The sequence below is a fragment of the Schistocerca piceifrons genome, chromosome 1 (assembly GCF_021461385.2).
Source record: "Schistocerca piceifrons isolate TAMUIC-IGC-003096 chromosome 1, iqSchPice1.1, whole genome shotgun sequence".
NCBI classification, from domain to species: Eukaryota; Metazoa; Arthropoda; class Insecta; order Orthoptera; family Acrididae; genus Schistocerca; species Schistocerca piceifrons.
Genome location: NC_060138.1, coordinates 231,315,236 through 231,332,477, shown reverse-complemented (window position 1 = coordinate 231,332,477; position 17,242 = coordinate 231,315,236). Strand labels below are relative to the sequence as shown.

The 17,242-nt window shown below is 43.4% G+C and overlaps 1 protein-coding gene and 2 non-coding genes across 3 annotated transcripts in view; 1 reads left to right on the top strand and 2 right to left on the bottom strand.

Moving 5' to 3' along the window:
• The window catches only part of LOC124709272, a 119,146-nt gene that overhangs the window by 39,168 nt on the left and 62,736 nt on the right, over positions 1-17,242 (bottom strand). The window lies entirely within an intron of this gene.
• Positions 14,650-14,724, bottom strand: Trnat-ugu. Its single transcript has one exon. It is a non-coding gene; the product is annotated as a tRNA-Thr (tRNA).
• Trnat-ugu lies at positions 15,222-15,296 on the top strand. The gene has a single exon. It is a non-coding gene; the product is annotated as a tRNA-Thr (tRNA).

The window sequence follows — 17,242 nt, the reverse complement described above, 5'->3', positions numbered from 1 at the left end:
GGCTGTGCACTTAACCATCAATTACTGATAAGAAAATAAAGATGCAATGACAGCAGAATAGGATATGGCAGTGGTAGGCTACTGAACAGTGGCAGGGTCAGCTGTGATGTCGGTGTCGTAGGTCACTACTGTGCACACAGCATATGGTGCCTGTTGTGCATTATAGTTACAGTACTCAAAATTTTCTCTGGTTTTATGTGAAACCCTGTCGTTCAGATCACCTTTTCCATGTAACCTGGCTGCTACAACTTCAAAGGCTGCAGAATAATGTGAAGCATAGGCATTATGACAGTTACATCTGCAATATTTGTTTATTCTGAACACATTTCTATTTTGCTTGAATAGAGGGACTGTTCTTTCCTATTGTAATAAACCAAACAGTGCTGGTAGCAGAGTGTTGAGTTCTGGGCACTGGCTGCCACAAGCACCCTCCACCATGTGGCCACTTCTGTGTGTCATTCTACTTCTGTGAGCTTCCACATTAGCAAGAAGATGCAGAGGGATATGGCAGTGATACTACTTCTGTATGTTCATACCCTCCCATCCCTGTGGCCAGCCAGTCTTCATTGGTCAGCTGTGGCTGAATACAATATTGGCCCCATTAAACAGCTGCCACCACTGTCACCAGGCCTCGAACCTGCAACTACTGCCTGACTATGCTGGAAATGCCACCCCACATTCTGCCACCATCATGGGTACACTCACTGGGATCCAGCCACCTTCACATGTTCCGGGGCTCAAACAGAGGACTTCTCCACACTGGGACACAATGCAGCTTGCTGTAGCTGTCCATCATCTGGGACTGAGTTCAGGGCATTGGGTCACCCAGCTGTCCACTCTGTGACAGCAGCAAATGCTTTGGCCCATCTCCTATGGGAACTGACATCTGAGACCTCCACTTGCACAGCAGTGTCTGTGCTCAGCTGATGAGTTTGGTGCTGGATGGAGAGTGCGCAACAAGATGCTGTGTTAATATTTTTGCTGCACTCATTGAGGTTCCAGAGATCAACACTCATAACTGAAGATAATAAAAAATAAAGGGCTTTCATATTCAAATGCTGCCTTCTCCTGGTGCACCCACATCCATCTCTGGTAGAGAATCACTCACCCACACTAAGCCATTCTCAACACTTATTACATTTGGTATCAGAATAAGCTACTGATGATTTGGATAGATAACCAATGGAGGCCAGCAATGGAACTGTTTCTGCAGTGGGAGAATTCTATGCAAGTAGATGATTAAGTGCTGAGTTTGGAATTTTCTTAGCCATGTATGGTTACTTTTCCTATCCTTTCCTCTTTGTTGTTATTTTGGGTGCACTGGTACTGGTGGTGGTAGTAATCAACCAAAATATCTGAAGAGGTTCCCAATCAGGATATGATACACCATGTGCTGGATCAAGTAGCTCGGTTACAGGTGGATAACTCAGAAATGCATAGGATGTTGGAAAGACTGAGGCAAGGGGGGAGAGAATAGTCATATCCTAGTGTACCTATCGTTGATACTAACACAGCTTCATTGGTAACCTTATTTTCCAGCAAATCAGGGGAAGATATCTTTGACTTGTTTGATAATGTAGATACCACTGCCAGGGTGGGAAATTGGAGTAATAAGCAGCTGTTGAGTGCAGATAGATTGATCAGGAGACATTATGACTTATGTAATACACCACGAAAACTGAGGGATGTGCAGTTGTTTGACGACTTATGAGGAGGTTTAGTAGGAAGGTATAGGAGGAAAAATTCATCAAGGTGCTACAGTGAGCAGCTTAACAGAGTATTTCAGAAATGTGGACCACATTCTGAAGATTAATATTGACACATATGTGCTGACTGAGTTTATAACACCAGTAGGGCCATATTGCAGGAAGCTGAACAGAGGGCACTTGATGCATTTTTACAGAAATGTCACGTAGAATTACACAAGGAATTTTCAAAGACCTTGAGGTCACATTAAGTATAGTTGTAGGATCATGAGCACCCCTAGTAGGATTTTAACTTTGTTCCGCCCCCTCTCAAGACTTATTTTCTAGGAAGGGAAACACCACAATAACTTTGAAAGTGTGATTTAAGTTATGTATAGATTCAAGCATAAAATTTGTGCTTACTTACTGTTATGTAGGAAGAGAAACAATACAATACAAGTTTGTTCATTTTAGCATTATAAAATCTCTTAAAATTTACTTCTCTCACTTTTTCTGGGGCCAGTTTGAAAATAATATGATCTGCATTAATACTTTTTGCAATGTTATACTGAACTGATAGTACAGTAAGGTTACTCAAACATTGTTGAACAATCTGTGATTGTAAATATTTTTTTATTAATTTTAATTTTCTGAAAGATTCTGCTCAGCTGGCGGAAGTCACAGGTAGCATAAGGCAATCCCTATATTGGGATAACGGGTCACTAAGCTGTATTCTTCATGGCAGTTAAGAAATGGAATGTAACCTGCATTTTTTAAATCAGCCAATAATGATTTTATTTTGTACTTGTGGCTTTCAATCTCTAACCACAACTCATTGGTACTTAAATCATCCTTGTATTTTAATGTGAGATCAGTTGCAGATCTCTTTAGATGCTTAGTCCAGGCTTCATGTTAGGAAATCAAAATCAGAAATTTTAAACTTCTGAATTTGAGTCATTATGATTGCATTATCCATGGCCCTTTCACCAAACATTGCTTTAACCCTTTGTTTATGCACTTCAGAAAATTCTGGTTCTATTGATAGCTCGTTTTCTAGATTATTTGCTGAATCATTACACAGCTCTATTTAATTCATTCTGAAATCATTAGAAACATTCACAGGGCCTTCAAAGTGTCCTGATACAACCTCAATAAAAAGAGTTTTTTCCTGTAAAATGCGATTAATACTTCTAAGAAGATGATTCCGTTCAACCAATAAACAAATTAATTTGGAAATTAATCATTTTAGAATGATTTTAGCTGAAGATACAGGATCTAGTGTATATGCCCTCCTTTCATCAGTTCCTTCTGCAGTAGTATGTAATGCTTTGATTATTTGCAGTAGTTGAGTGTGTAATGTGTGAATTGAATCATATTTTGATAAATATAGTCATTTCTGGTGTTACACAAGACACAAGAACTTTATTTATTTTTTATTTATTTATTTATTTATTCATCCGTGGAACAATAAACTAAATTTGATGAGTGAGAACTACATGGCAAAAATCTTGTGTGTTCATTTAGTTGTAAGATTTGCACTTGAACACCTTGATATTTACCCACCATGTTAATGCAATTGTCATATGACAGTCCCCAACAGTCTGATAGTATAAGATGGTCTTCGCTAAATTTATTTACAGTTTCATATGTAAGTCCACTGCCAGTTTTTTCATCAGTTTTTATAATAGCTAAAAAGCTTTCTTCAGGTATACATGTTCCATTATTTGTATCTACATAGTGCACAGTTCCTGACAGTTTTTTCTTGGTGTTTATATCTGGAGTACAATCAAATGAGATGCTGCAATATTTTGCTCGAACAATTTTCATCACAATTTTATTTTTTGTTGCTGATCCAAGTTCAGAAATTATTTAATGTTGTGTAGTTGGTGAGAAGTTTGAAAGGCTTCCTTTTGTAACAGAGAACATGTGTTCTTTCATTTATGGATTATGTGTGGCCAGGAATTCTACAGCACTAGATTTAAAATGTCCAGTTTATTTGACTCCTCCTCTCTGCATCAAGCTGTTTCCGTCACAAAATAACTCTATGTCTATTATTACCTTAGAATGTATCTCCACTTTGTTTTTCTGCAGATATAACTTATTACAACTTGCTGCCTAAAGTTTTATCTTTGATTAGTTGCAGTTCCATTTCTTTCCATGTTATGTAACATTTTTTATGCTCTACAGTGTTATCCAATTCATGAATTTAAATGTTTCCAATCATAAAATCCTTAAGAAAAAATTGTTTCTTTTGTACCAAAGTACCAAATAATAAACAGATGAAACAAAAAACAGATTTGGTGTTTTCACTATAAATGAGCCATTTCCCCTCTACTTTCTCACTATTTGACAGAGTCCTTTGAAACTAATCAGCTGAAGAATTTCTGCCATCATCAGTCATTGAAAGACTAAAACCACAGTATTTACAAACTTCCAGTATTTACAAACTTCCAGCATACTGGAGTAGCTTGGCTCAGCAACTTCTGTTAATCAGGAGAATGAGAAACCAGTCCATGCTGCTAATTTTTGCTTTTCATCCATTTGATGATTAGTCTCAGGCTGAGACCTATTTTCAAATCATCATAACAAAGTTGAAAATGCTATTTCCAAAGATGTCAAAAATGTGCAATGAACATTTACAGTGCATAAAGATCTGAAAATGGGTCTCAGCCCAAAACCAGTCATTGAATGAATAAAAAGTAAAAATCTGCAACTTAGACTGGTTTTACGTTCTACTAAAACCACAGTCTTTTCCTGGCTCTGGTTCACATTCAATGAGACAACACTTGTATTGTTACAATATCTGAAAAAACAGAAGCAACTGTAAGACTATGAATGTGATGTGACACAATGGTACCAGGGGGCTGGGTGGAGACACTTCTGCATGAAATCAGTATAGCTCTTGAGAATGTGTGACATGTCTTCAATGCTAGTAAAACATTATTAAGAGTTCAATCATTTATACACAATGTTTACAAGTCATTGCTCTTCTGCACCAGCCTTGGCTATGTGAAGGTTTCTAGCTGACCTCTGTCTAGTCAGCTCAGCATCTACATGCCAAGGTGAGGTTTAGCAACCTCGACACCACGGCAGGTTGCCAGCAAGCAGGTGCACCTGTTGCCTCTAGTGAAGTGGTCGTCTGACCTGTTGGAGTGTCCTCAGTCTCACTTCAAATTTTGCAATGACCCAGCAGTGGTGTACCTGGTGTCAGTAGTAATGTTGTCGGTTGACCACCTCCTGCTGGCCTGGTACGCTTCAGCACCCAGAGGTGCCTGGATATTGAATAGTAATGTGGACACCAAAAGAATCTGTTACTGGCTTCTGTGTTGTAGTTCAGCGCTGACAGCAGCCTGTGATTGCATAAAAAGTTCTCGGTTTACTTGCCGCGTCAAATTTGGATAAAATCCCAAGCTTTCAATGACTACCTCCGTCATCTTCGTCAGGGGTAAAACTGACTGTCGTGGACCGGTGAGGCTTCCGCTTTTATAAGCAGTGGATGGCTTCTCATTGGCTGGATGACGTCACGGTGAAACCGATGCATACTGAGGTGGCGGCCTCTATATCCATAGATTTTGTTTGCGCACTTTATCCAGCGTTGCTTCAAGCGCCATCCATCGCAACAGGCGGAGAACTGCGAGGAATGTAAGAAGTCTCCCTCTGTGCTCTTTCTATATCAATTGCGCGCTTCCATGCATTACTGAGTGCATAACCGGAATCTCTGTTGAAATTATTTTCACAGAGTCTAATTTCAACTGCTTCCCTGATGACAGAGTCCCAATAGTTTGAAGCATGAGCAAGTAGTCTTGTTTCATTGAATAAAATCTTATGTTTATTTAACAAACTGTGCTCAGCCACCACTGATTTTTCTAGATACCTGTATTTCAAGTGACGCTGATGTTCCACACTGCGATCGGCGACAGTTCTTATAGACTGGCCCACATAACTTTTGCCACACTCGCAAGAAATGCTGTAAATTCCCGGTACTCTCAGGCCAAGATTATCTTTCACGGGTCGCAGCATTTCCTTAATCTTCCTGGGTGGCCGGAAGACTGGTCTGATTCCTTGCCGGCTCAGGACTCTGCCGATCTTGCTGGTCGTTGCACCGCAGAATGGTAGCCGCGCGATGTGTTGGTCCTCTTGATCTGTTTGAACAGCGTCCTTTCTTGGTTTCTTCGCCAGAGTAGATCTGATATCACGAACAGAATAAGCATTTTTTATGAATACCGTCGTCAGATGGTTAATCTCGGAGCTGAGATGATCCTTGTCCGAAATAGTCCTTGCTCTGTGTACCAAGCTGTTCAGCATAGCTCTCTTCTGAGCTGGGTGGTGAAAACTATGCGCGTTTAGATATAAATCTGTATGCGTCGGTTTTCTGTGCACAGAACGTCCGAGACATCCATCTGATTTTCGCTCCACCAGTACATCTAAGAAGGGTAACTTTCCATCCTTCTCCACCTCCACTGTAAATCTTATGTTCTGATGTATACCATTCAAATGTTCAACAAACTGCTGCAGTGCCTCATTGCCATGTGGCCAGATTAAAAATGTATCGTCAACATACCTGAAGAAGCAGGATGGACATAAGGGAGCACTGTTGAACGCTTGTTCTTCGAAATCGTCCATGAAGAAGTTAGCTATGGCTGGTGACAGTGGCGAACCCATGGCTGTTCCGTCAATCATTTCATAATATTTTCCACCATACAAAAAATAGGTGGTCGTCAAAGTGTGTCGAAATAACTTCAGTATTTCAGGAGAGAAATGAGCAGCCAACATTTTTAACGTATCTTCCACTGGAACTTTTGTAAACAAAGAGACCACATCTAGGCTGATCATGATGTCATTTGGACCTATCCTCATCTGCTTTATAATGTCAACAAACATTTTTGAGTTAGTAATGTGATGGCTACAGTGGCCGACTATAGGTGCTAATAATTTGGTTAAGTATTTTGCCAACCGGAATGTAGGAGACCCAATAGCACTAACAATAGGTCTCAACGGAATCCCATCCTTATGGACTTTGGGTAGACCATATAACCTGGGTGGCCTTGGTGCTCTTGGTCGTAGATTCTTCACTAGTTCTTCTGGGAGGTCAGAGTTCTTCAGTAGCTCCCCTGTCTTCCTACTAAGTGCTGCTGTGGGATCCCGTTTAAGAATACGGTACGTGGCATCTTCCAATAATATGGCCACTTTCTTATGATAATCAGTAGCATTGAGGATAACTGTGGCATTCCCTTTGTCGGCTGGTAGTACAACTAACTCTTCATCCTTCCCCAACGATTTCAATGCCAGTTTCTCCACTCTGCTCACATTGGGCTTAGGAGGCTTGGCTGTTGCTAAAATCCGACTAGTTGCAAGCCTTACCTCATCTGCTGCCTCTTCAGGAAGGTGCCGAACCGCTTGTTCTACTCCACTGATAATCTCAGCCACTGGTAGCTTTTGTGGAGCTGGAGAAAAGTTCAGTCCCTTACTGAGAACCGAGATGGTGGTGTCGTGGCGTCAGAAAAGGGCGCCGACAAAGGGAATGCCACAGTTATCCTCAATGCTACCGATTATCATAAGAAAGTGGCCATATTATTGGAAGATGCCACGTACCGTATTCTTAAACGGGATCCCACAGCAGCACTTAGTAGGAAGACAGGGGAGCTACTGAAGAACTCTGGCCTCCCAGAAGAACTAGTGAAGAATCTACAACCAAGAGCACCAAGGCCACCCAGGTTATATGGTCTACCCAAAGTCCATAAGGATGGGGTTCCGTTGAGACCTATTGCTAGTGCTATTGGGTCTCCTACATATCGGTTGGCAAAATACTTAACCAAATTATTAGCACCTATAGTCGGCCACTGTAGCCATCACATAACTAACTCAAAAATGTTTGTTGACATTATAAAGCAGATGAGGATAGGTCCGAATGACATCATGATCAGCCTAGATGTGGTCTCTTTGTTTACAAAGGTTCCAGTGGAAGATACATTAAAAATGTTGGCTGCTCATTTCTCTCCTGAAATACTGAAGTTATTTCGACACACTTTGACGACCACCTATTTTTTGTATGGTGGAAAATATTATGAAATGATTGATGGAACAGCCATGGGTTCGCCACTGTCACCAGCCATAGCTAACTTCTTCAGGTATGTTGATGATACATTTTTAATCTGGTCACATGGCAATGAGGCACTGCAGCAGTTTGTTGAACATTTGAATGGTATACATCAGAACATAAGATTTACAGTGGAGGTGGAGAAGGATGGAAAGTTACCCTTCTTAGATGTACTGGTGGAGCGAAAATCAGATGGACGTCTCGGACATTCTGCGCACAGAAAACCGACGCATACAGATTTATATCCAAACACGCGTAGTTTTCACCACCAAGCTCAGAAGAGAGCTATGCTGAACACCTTGGTACACAGAGCAAGGACTATTTCGGACAAGGATCATCTCAGCTCCGAGATTAACCATCTGACGACGGTATTCATAAAAAATGGTTATTCTGTTCGTGATATCAGATCTACTCTGGCGAAGAAACCAAGAAAGGACGCTGTTCGAACAGATCAAGAGGACCAACACATCGCGCGGCTACCATTCTGCGGTGCAATGACCAGCAAGATCGGCAGAGTCATGAGCCGGCAAGGAATCAGACCAGTCTTCCGGCCACCCAGGACGATTAAGGAAATGCTGTGACCCGTGAAAGATAATCTTGGCCTGAGAGTACAGGGAATTTACAGCATTCCTTGTGAGTGTGGCAAAAATGATGTGGGCTAGTCTATAAGAACTGTCGCCGATCGCAGTGTGGAACATCAGCGTCACCTGAAATACAGGTACCTAGAAAAATCAGCGGTGGCTGAGCACAGTTTGTTAAATAAACATAAGATTTTATTCGATGAAACAAGACTACTTGCTCACGCTTCAAACTATTGGGACTCTGCCATCAGGGAAGCAGTTGAAATTAGACTCTGTGAAAATAATTTCGACAGAGATTCCAGTTATGCACTCAGCAATGCATGGAAGCGCGCAATTGATATAGAAAGAGCACAGAGGGAGACTTCTTACATTCCTTGCAGTTCTCCGCCTGTTGCGATGGATGGCGCTGCAAGCAAAGCTGGATAAAGCGCGCTTCATTAGGTAAACACCATGATCTCCTGTACATCTTTGGCTATTTCACAGACTGTGCTGGAGCATCTAGAACATAGTTTCACTACAAAAATCATAATCATGGAATCAAGTGTTATTACTGTGAATGCCACTGATCGCAATGATCATATCGTGATGTTTGTGTGTTTTGTTTTAGGGTGCAAAAACAACTCGGGTCATACGTACCCATGTCAAAACTGTTGAACACGAAGACAAAAGGAGTTAAAAATGACTACACATTAATCCCAATTGCTGAAAACAGGGACATGGGGAAAGGTCTATAGAGTATGCCATAGAGAAATGGAGGTCCAGAAGTAAAAATTGAAATGGCCTTCGCCGTATTGTTATGATGGGTATAAAATAAAATGCGGTTGACACCCCGCACGTCATTCACTAAAATAGGTGATAGCTCAGATGGAAAACAAAAATAGGAATGTAAGCAGTTAAAAAAAGGTCACTGCATCAGGATATGGCAGACAGTCAAAAGTTGGGCGCAATATGCATAAAGTGGTGGGGGAGCATCACTTAACAAATGGCAATGGCTAAAGAGACAGTGCCCAATACGCAACCTAGTTAAAATGATATCCTCACTTCGAGTGCGCTGAGAGGAGGTTCCAAGCTGCTGGGAGAGGCTTCATAACCCAGAGCTTGTTCCCATCAAGGGAGGAGTGGTGATGCCAGCTGCTGGCAGACAGCAACACAGAGATCATCGAAGGGGATATAAGAAATAGTGGGCTGAGGTACAAGGACTGATGTGACCAGGAAGCCACAAAAACATCACAGTGGCTCCATGAAGGGTGAGCAAGTGACATCTTTCCTGGACCCACTGCACTAAGGAAATGGGCAGTGTGCAGCACACAGAGGATTTGAAGAGTGCTGAGAGAGTCGGAGGAGATGAGGCAATTGAAAATCCTGTGTCGCCAAATGTACTGCATGGTCTGATATGGGGCAAAGAGCTCTGCTGTAAATACTGAGCAGTGTTCTGGGAGCCAATACCGAAAAACATTGGCACCAATGACAAAGACATCATGGTCAGTCCGAGAGCCATCAGTGTACAGAAAGGTACTGTCACAAAATTCCATGCTAAGGTCGTGAGACTGAAGACGATAGAGCAAGATTGGCGTAGTGTCCTTTGGAAGCAAACAAAGGCCAAGGTGAACATGGGCTGCTGCACGAAACCAAGGTGGTGAAGGATTCACACCCACCAGGAAAGTTAAGTTGCAGGTAGCATGAAGTTAAGCTGCCAGAGTAATAGCCAAAAGTGAACCCCAAGAGGTAACAGAGAAGAGGGACACACCCCATACTGGCAGTCAAGGGAGTCATCGAAGAAGCAGGCATAGTATGGGTGGTCACGTATGGCAGACAAAAGACATGCATATCTGCTGAGGAGAAAGTTATGGTGGTAGGAAAGCTGTAGTTTGGCAGCTTTGGTTTGACCTGCACCACAGAAGTACCATTGAGGACACATAGGACATTGAAGGACTGCATACAGTGGGTCGCCAGGTAAGACACATGTAAGGACCAACAGAGTTTGCTATCAGGCATGAGCACGAGCAATTTTGTAGTTTCAATGAACAGAAGAGCAACAGGCCCAAAGATGGTGGAAGAACCCAACTGCGCTGCCAGAAGTTCATACAAACAGTCTTGTCAGTGAAAAAATGAAAGCCATTGTCGGTGCTCCATCAGTAAAGATGATTGAGACATCACTGAAGATGCCACTCAATGAGACAAGTCCATGGAGAACTGCAAAAATGGCAAAATCATCAATGAAAATAGAGCTGTAAATGTCTGGCAGAAGACAGGCCATTATAGGATTAATGGCAATAGCAAAGAGGACAAGCTCAGGGTGGAACCCTGAGGCACACCGTTTTTCTGAATAAAGGAGTCCGACGAGGCAGAACCCACTCCGACCTTGAAAACTCAGTCTTTAAAAATTCCTGAAAGGAACAGAACAGGCGGCCATAGAAGCCCCACATGTAGAGAATCCAGAGGATACCAGTCCTCCAGCAGGTGTTTTAGGCTTTCTCCAAATCAAAAACCACGACCACAGTCTGAGATTTCCAAAGAAAACCATTCATGACATTGGTGAACAAGGTGACAAGATGGTCAACTGCAAAACACTGTGCTTTAAACCCACACTGTGCAGTGGTTAGTAAATCGCAAGACTCAAGTGATCATACCAGCCAGGCATGAAACATTACGTTCCATCACCTTGCAAACACAGCTGGTGAGAGAAATGAGGAGGTAGCTAGAAGAAAGGTGTTTGTTCTTACCGGGCTTAGGTATAGGTATGACAGTGGCTTCACACCAGCATCTGGGAAACATGCTCTCTGCCCAGATGTGGTTGTAAATGTTAAGCAGAAAGTGCTTGCCCACAAAAGAAAGGTGTTGCAACATGTGAATCTGAACAGCGTTTGGCCCTGGGGTGGATGATCGAGACAAAGTGAGAGCATGATCTAGCTCCCTCATAGTAAAGGCAGCATTGTAGCACTCAATGATTTGGAGAAGAGAAGCGTATCATCCAAGCCTCCTCCACTCGTTTCAGATGGAGGAAGGCAGGGTGATTGTGGGAGGCTCTGAAATCTCTGCAAAACGGCAGCCCAAGGTGTTGGAGATAGCAATAGGGTCCACGATGACATCATCTGCTACTGTCAGGCCAGAAATAGGGGAATGTATCTTTCTACTAGAGAGCCATCGGAGATTGGTCCACATGACAGAAGAGGGACTGGAACTGTTAAAAGAACTAGTGAATCAAAACCAGCAAGCTTTTTTCTTATCCCAAAGAATGCAACGACACTGTGCATGCATCTGTTTGTAATGAATGCAGTTTTCCATCATAGGACGACAGTTAAAAATGCAGAGAGCAAGTCTCCGTGTGCGAATCGTGCTGCTTCATGTCTCAGTCCAGCAAGGGACTGGGACATGGTGTGGTAAAGAGGAAGTATGAGGAATGGAATGTTCTGTGGTGGTAAGGATAACGTTTGTAAGATATGCCACCTTGTCATCACAACTGAGGAAAACTTGTCCTTCAAAGGTTGCCAGGGAGGAGTAAAGCCACCACTCAGCCTCAGTAAGCTGCCATTTGGGTGTGCACACAGGTGGGGTAGGAGTCAGCAAACGGAGAGCACACGGGATACAGTCGCTCGAGTATGTGTCAGAGAGGGTATCACGTGGCAACAGGGTCGAAGAGGATCTTTGAGTCAGTGAGGGAGAAGACCTTTTGCCTTTGTTTGACTTCTTTGAGCCTTTCTGGTTAGCAGAGAAGACTCAGGTGTTGGTTGACTGGAGGGACTAGGAAGTCTTCAAGGGAGTATTCCTTCTGTCTTTTCCAGCTGGCCAGTTGTGTAGCTGAGGACTTCACCCCAAGAGGCGAGAGTTTGATGGCTTCTTGCTCTGCTGTATGAGGGGACAGCGAGTTCTCGACACAAACGGGATAGCTGCGGAGAAGCAAAGTGGCATGCAGTTGTTGTGCTTGAGAATCAGAAGTAGTCTGTAAAAGCAAAGTGCCATTGCATAAACGAGAGCAGGATTTCACATGGACAGCAATCGCATCAACACCTTTCTGAATTAGAAATGGATGTATCAATACAAAGGACTGACCATCTTCAGTACGTGAAACCACGAGGAAACATGGCACTGCTGAGGGGGTCTTTGAATTGTGATCTTCATTCCATTTATGTTTGGTAGATGTGGATGGTAAAGATGATGATTGCCTCATTGCTTGAAAATCCTCCACAATTGCCAGTGTCTCCAATGGTGTGCTCCTTCCAACTGGGGGCCACTTCAGAAGAGGGTGCAGCCACCTTAGGTGATTGTTCACATCTCAGGTCACACCTTTCGAACACCTTACAGAGGGATCAATCGGCAAACTGGGAAGGAAGCAGCTCAGGCAATCACCCCTCCCTTGGCCTGGCCTGTACCAGGGGGTACATGCGAACCGTACCTGTCGACCTGTTACATGTCAGATGCATGAGCTGGCCTTCAGGAGCACAAAGGGAGAAAGAAGAAAAAAAGGAGCCCCAAACGGTGAAGCAGAGGAAGGATAGGATAAGGTGAATGAAGAAAAGGAAAAGGAAAAAAAATACAGTGGTGAGACTGTTCTTATGCCAGCTGTGCACAATGCAGAACATTGCAGAAAATACCCCAGACAAGTTCTCCAAGAGAGGGGAAAAAGAACAGCAAGATGATAGACATGGAGCACAGAAGAAAAAAGATGCTGCGAAGGCTGAGGCCCCGTGGTAGCCAAGCACGAACTTGCCAAAGAGTGGTAAGCCCCCAGGGGGGAGGGGGGTTTGAAATCATGATTAGAGCTGGAACGCTGGTGTACTTAAAGGGAGCTAGTGTGAGGCTATGACAGGAGATTCAGTTTGTAATGACCACATGTGCCCTTCTTATTCTGCTGTCTTCACTTAATAGGCTGTTAACTGCTGTGCCAGTTCCTCACTATGTGCTCATGTATAGGAGATTAGTTTCTTGCGCTGTGTCTTATGAGCTGACAAATATATTTGTCTCACTTCCTTTGGCTTTCTGTCACAGTCTTCTTTCTGCTGAATAAATATTCTCACTGAGCAGAGAGTGTTGTAATGTGTCTAGGGCATGATCCACTTGTGACATGCCAGCTCACTTCCTGCTTCCACCTGGCATGACTTGATTTACCTGTGGAAGTGTTAATGAGTTGTAATAAAACTTTGTAATTTCCTATCCCTTACTCTTATGAGCCATAACAATGGCATGAAGCTGTTTCATCATCAGTGTCACTATTGCTCTTTTCTTTGTGTTTATCTAGTGGGGCACCAATATCTCCTGTAAAAGACACTGTGAGACTGTTCTTTGTAACTGCAATGTACTAGCCATGCTACCTATTTCTGGATTTGATTACATCCACTTACTTACTGTGTAGCCTAAACATTTTTGTTCCTTTTTGTGTGCATTTCAGATGTTTCGCAATTCAGAATCATTCTGGTTTTTTGGTGGTAGCATTCTAAAATAAATAAACACAATAACTTAAATATTTTGACTAGATTAGAAATGCTTAAGAAAAGTGTTTTGTGTTTACTTTATGAATAATTAAAACAACATAAATATTAACTAAAACTGTAACTGACTATTATAACAACTTTAAATCTAGGTATCTATTTTTTCAACTGACTGATGACCATCATACTTTCAATATTCAACTTTTCACTTGTAAATTTTAGCTACATTCACTGAAATACTTGAAAGCTGGCAACAGTGGTCTTCTTTCACCAACTCTACTATAGCATTGGCATTGCAGATGGCTTGGTGTGGGTCAGTGATGGATGTAGGTGCACCAGGAAAGGGAGCTTGTGGGTATAAAGGCCCTTTATTTTTTATTATTTACATCATTCAATTACTTGTGTTGATCTCTGGAATCTCGATTAGTGTAGAAAATATATCAACATGACATCTCTCAGCATGTTGACTTCCTACCACTGATCTTATCAGTGGTAGCGAATGCTGCCACTGTGGTGTCAGTGGATTTCTCAGGCATCTGGACCCATAACAGGCCAGCTGTGGCACTAGCTGTTGTCATAGAACAGCTGGCTTGGTGACCCAGTAGCCTGAACTCAGTACTAGATGATGGATGGCTATGGCAGGCTGCATCACACCCAGGTGACACAGGGCAGAGGAGTCCTTAGTCTGGGCCCCAGGACATATGAGTGTAGCTGGATCCCTGTGAGTATACCAGTGAAAGCCACAGGGCTGCCAGTACATGGGTGGTCAGACAGTAGTGGGAGGTGAAATGATAATTAAATAGACACCCTAGCTGCAAACAGGCGTTGGTATACTTCACTGGGGACATGTTGAAAATGTGTGCCCCGACCGGGACTCGAACCCGGGATCTCCTGCTTACATGGCAGACGCTCTATCCATCTGAGCCACCGAGGGCACAGAGGATAGTACATCTGTAGGGACTTATCCCTTGCACACTCCCCGTGAGATCCACATTCCCAACATGTCCACACCACTACATTCGTAGTGTGCCTAATAGATGTTTGCCCCATACTCATTACTCGTGGCAGATTAATCTAGCAAGTCCCGTACGACTTCGGGCGTAGCGTGTGTGTTCACACAAGAAGGTCAATGGCCGGAAAGCCATATTTTAACTATATATGATGGTAGTATCTGTTCCCAAAAGAACACATACCGTGGATGACCATGCAGCTTTGCTAGAAATGAAATGATAATTAAATAGACACCCTAGCTGCAAACAGGCATTGGTATACTTCACTGGGGACTTGGTAGATTAATCTGCCACGAGTAATGAGTATGATGGGCAAACATCTATTAGGCACACTACGAATGTAGTGGTGTGGACATGTTGGGAATGTGGATCTCACGGGGAGCGTGCAAGGGATAAGTCCCTGCAGATGTACTATCCTCTGTGCCCTCGGTGGCTCAGATGGATAGAGCGTCTGCCATGTAAGCAGGAGATCCCGGGTTCGAGTCCCGATCGGGGCACACATTTTCAACATGTCCCCAGTGAAGTATACCAATGCCTGTTTGCAGCTAGGGTGGCTATTTAATTATCATTTCATTTCTAGCAAAGCTGCATGGTCATCCACGGTATGTGTTCTTTCGGTAACAGATACTACCGTCATATATAGTTAAAATATGGCTTCCCGGCCATTGACCTTCTTGTGTGAACGCACACGCTATGCCCGAACTCGTGTGGGACTTGCTAGATTAATCTGCCACGAGTAATGAGTATGATGGGCAAACATCTATTAGGCGCACTACGAATGTAGTGGTGTGGACATGTTGGGAATGTGGATCTCACGGGGAGTGTGCAAGGGATAAGTCCCTGCAGACGTACTATCCTCTGTGCCCTCGGTGGCTCAGATGGTGGTGGTGGTTAGTGTTTAACGTCCCGTCGACAACGAGGTCATTAGAGACGGAGCGCAAGCTCGGGTTAGGGAAGGATTGGGAAGGAAATCAGCCGTGCCCTTTCAAAGGAACCATCCCGGCATTTGCCTGAAACGATTTAGGGAAATCACGGAAAACCTAAATCAGGATGGTTGGAGACGGAATTGAACCGTCATCCTCCCGAATGCGAGTCCAGTGTGCTAACCACTGCGCCACCTCGCTCGGTCTGCTCAGATGGATAGAGCGTCTGCCATGTAAGCAGGAGAATGGTTCAAATGGCTCTGAGCATTATGGGACTCAACTGCTGTGGTCATCAATCCCCTAGAACTTAGAACTACTTAAACCTAACTAACCCGCTACGGTCGCAGGTTCGAATCCTGCCTCGGGCATGGATGTTTGTGCTGTCCTTAGGTTAGTTAGGTTTAACTAGTTCTAAGTTCTAGGGGACTAATGACCTCAGCAGTTGAGTCCCATAGTGCTCAGAGCCATTTTTGAACCTAACTAACCTAAGGACATCACACACATCCATGCCCGAGGCAGGATTTGAACCTGCGACTGTAGCAGTCACACAGTTCCTGACTGCGCGCCTAGAACCGCGAGACCACCGCGGCCGGCATAAGCAGGAGATCCCGGGTTCGAGTCCTGGTCGGGGCACACATTTTCAACATGTCCCCAGTGAAGTATACCAACGCCTGTTTGCAGCTAGGGTGTCTATTTAATTATCATTTCATTTCTAGCAAAGCTGCATGGTCATCCACGGTATGTGTTCTTTCGGGAACAGATACTACCGTCATATAAAGTAGTGGGAGGTTCGAGTCCCAGTGATGATGGTAGAAGATGTGTCATTGGGACAGCATTGTCTTCACAGTAGCGTCTGACAATGGTTGAGTGTCATAACATAGCTGCAGCTGAGCAATGACTGGCTGGCCACCCAAGAATGAATAATGCTGTCAGAAGGCTGATCGTGAAGGTGAAATATCACTGCTGCATTCTTCCATATCATCGAACTCTCTTGCTAATATGAAAGATTCTCAAAGGGTGTTCAGTAGCTGAAGGCACTGTCATTGCCTTGTGAAAGTAGTCCGAAAAGCAGCCACATAGTGGGGGTGCTTGTGTCAGTGTAGGTTGTTAGACTTGTTTGTAACAAGTGTAAAAGGTGACCACTGGGTTTTCCACAGAAAACAGGCAGTGCAATCCTACCCTTTTGAAAAATTTAGTTTTAACTGTGATCACTTCTTTAGGGTATACCATCATAGATTTATAGAAGTGGAACAGGATGAACTCAAATGACCTGGCTATGGCGCGTATTCATTATGTGGGATTGATGGTGACTGACCCATTTCAGCAGTGTAGTATCACCGCATGGAGAGCAGGATATGGGACTGTCTGTTAGGTGCCACAAGTAGTATTCGGATGCACAAACTTTTGCAGGGCTCTCCAGGCTACTGGGTAAATATGGAGGGTGTAAACTCAAATGTGTACTCCCTAAAAGTTAATGGTATTTGTATTCGAATTTTCAGCTGGGTAGCCTTTTGTGTATG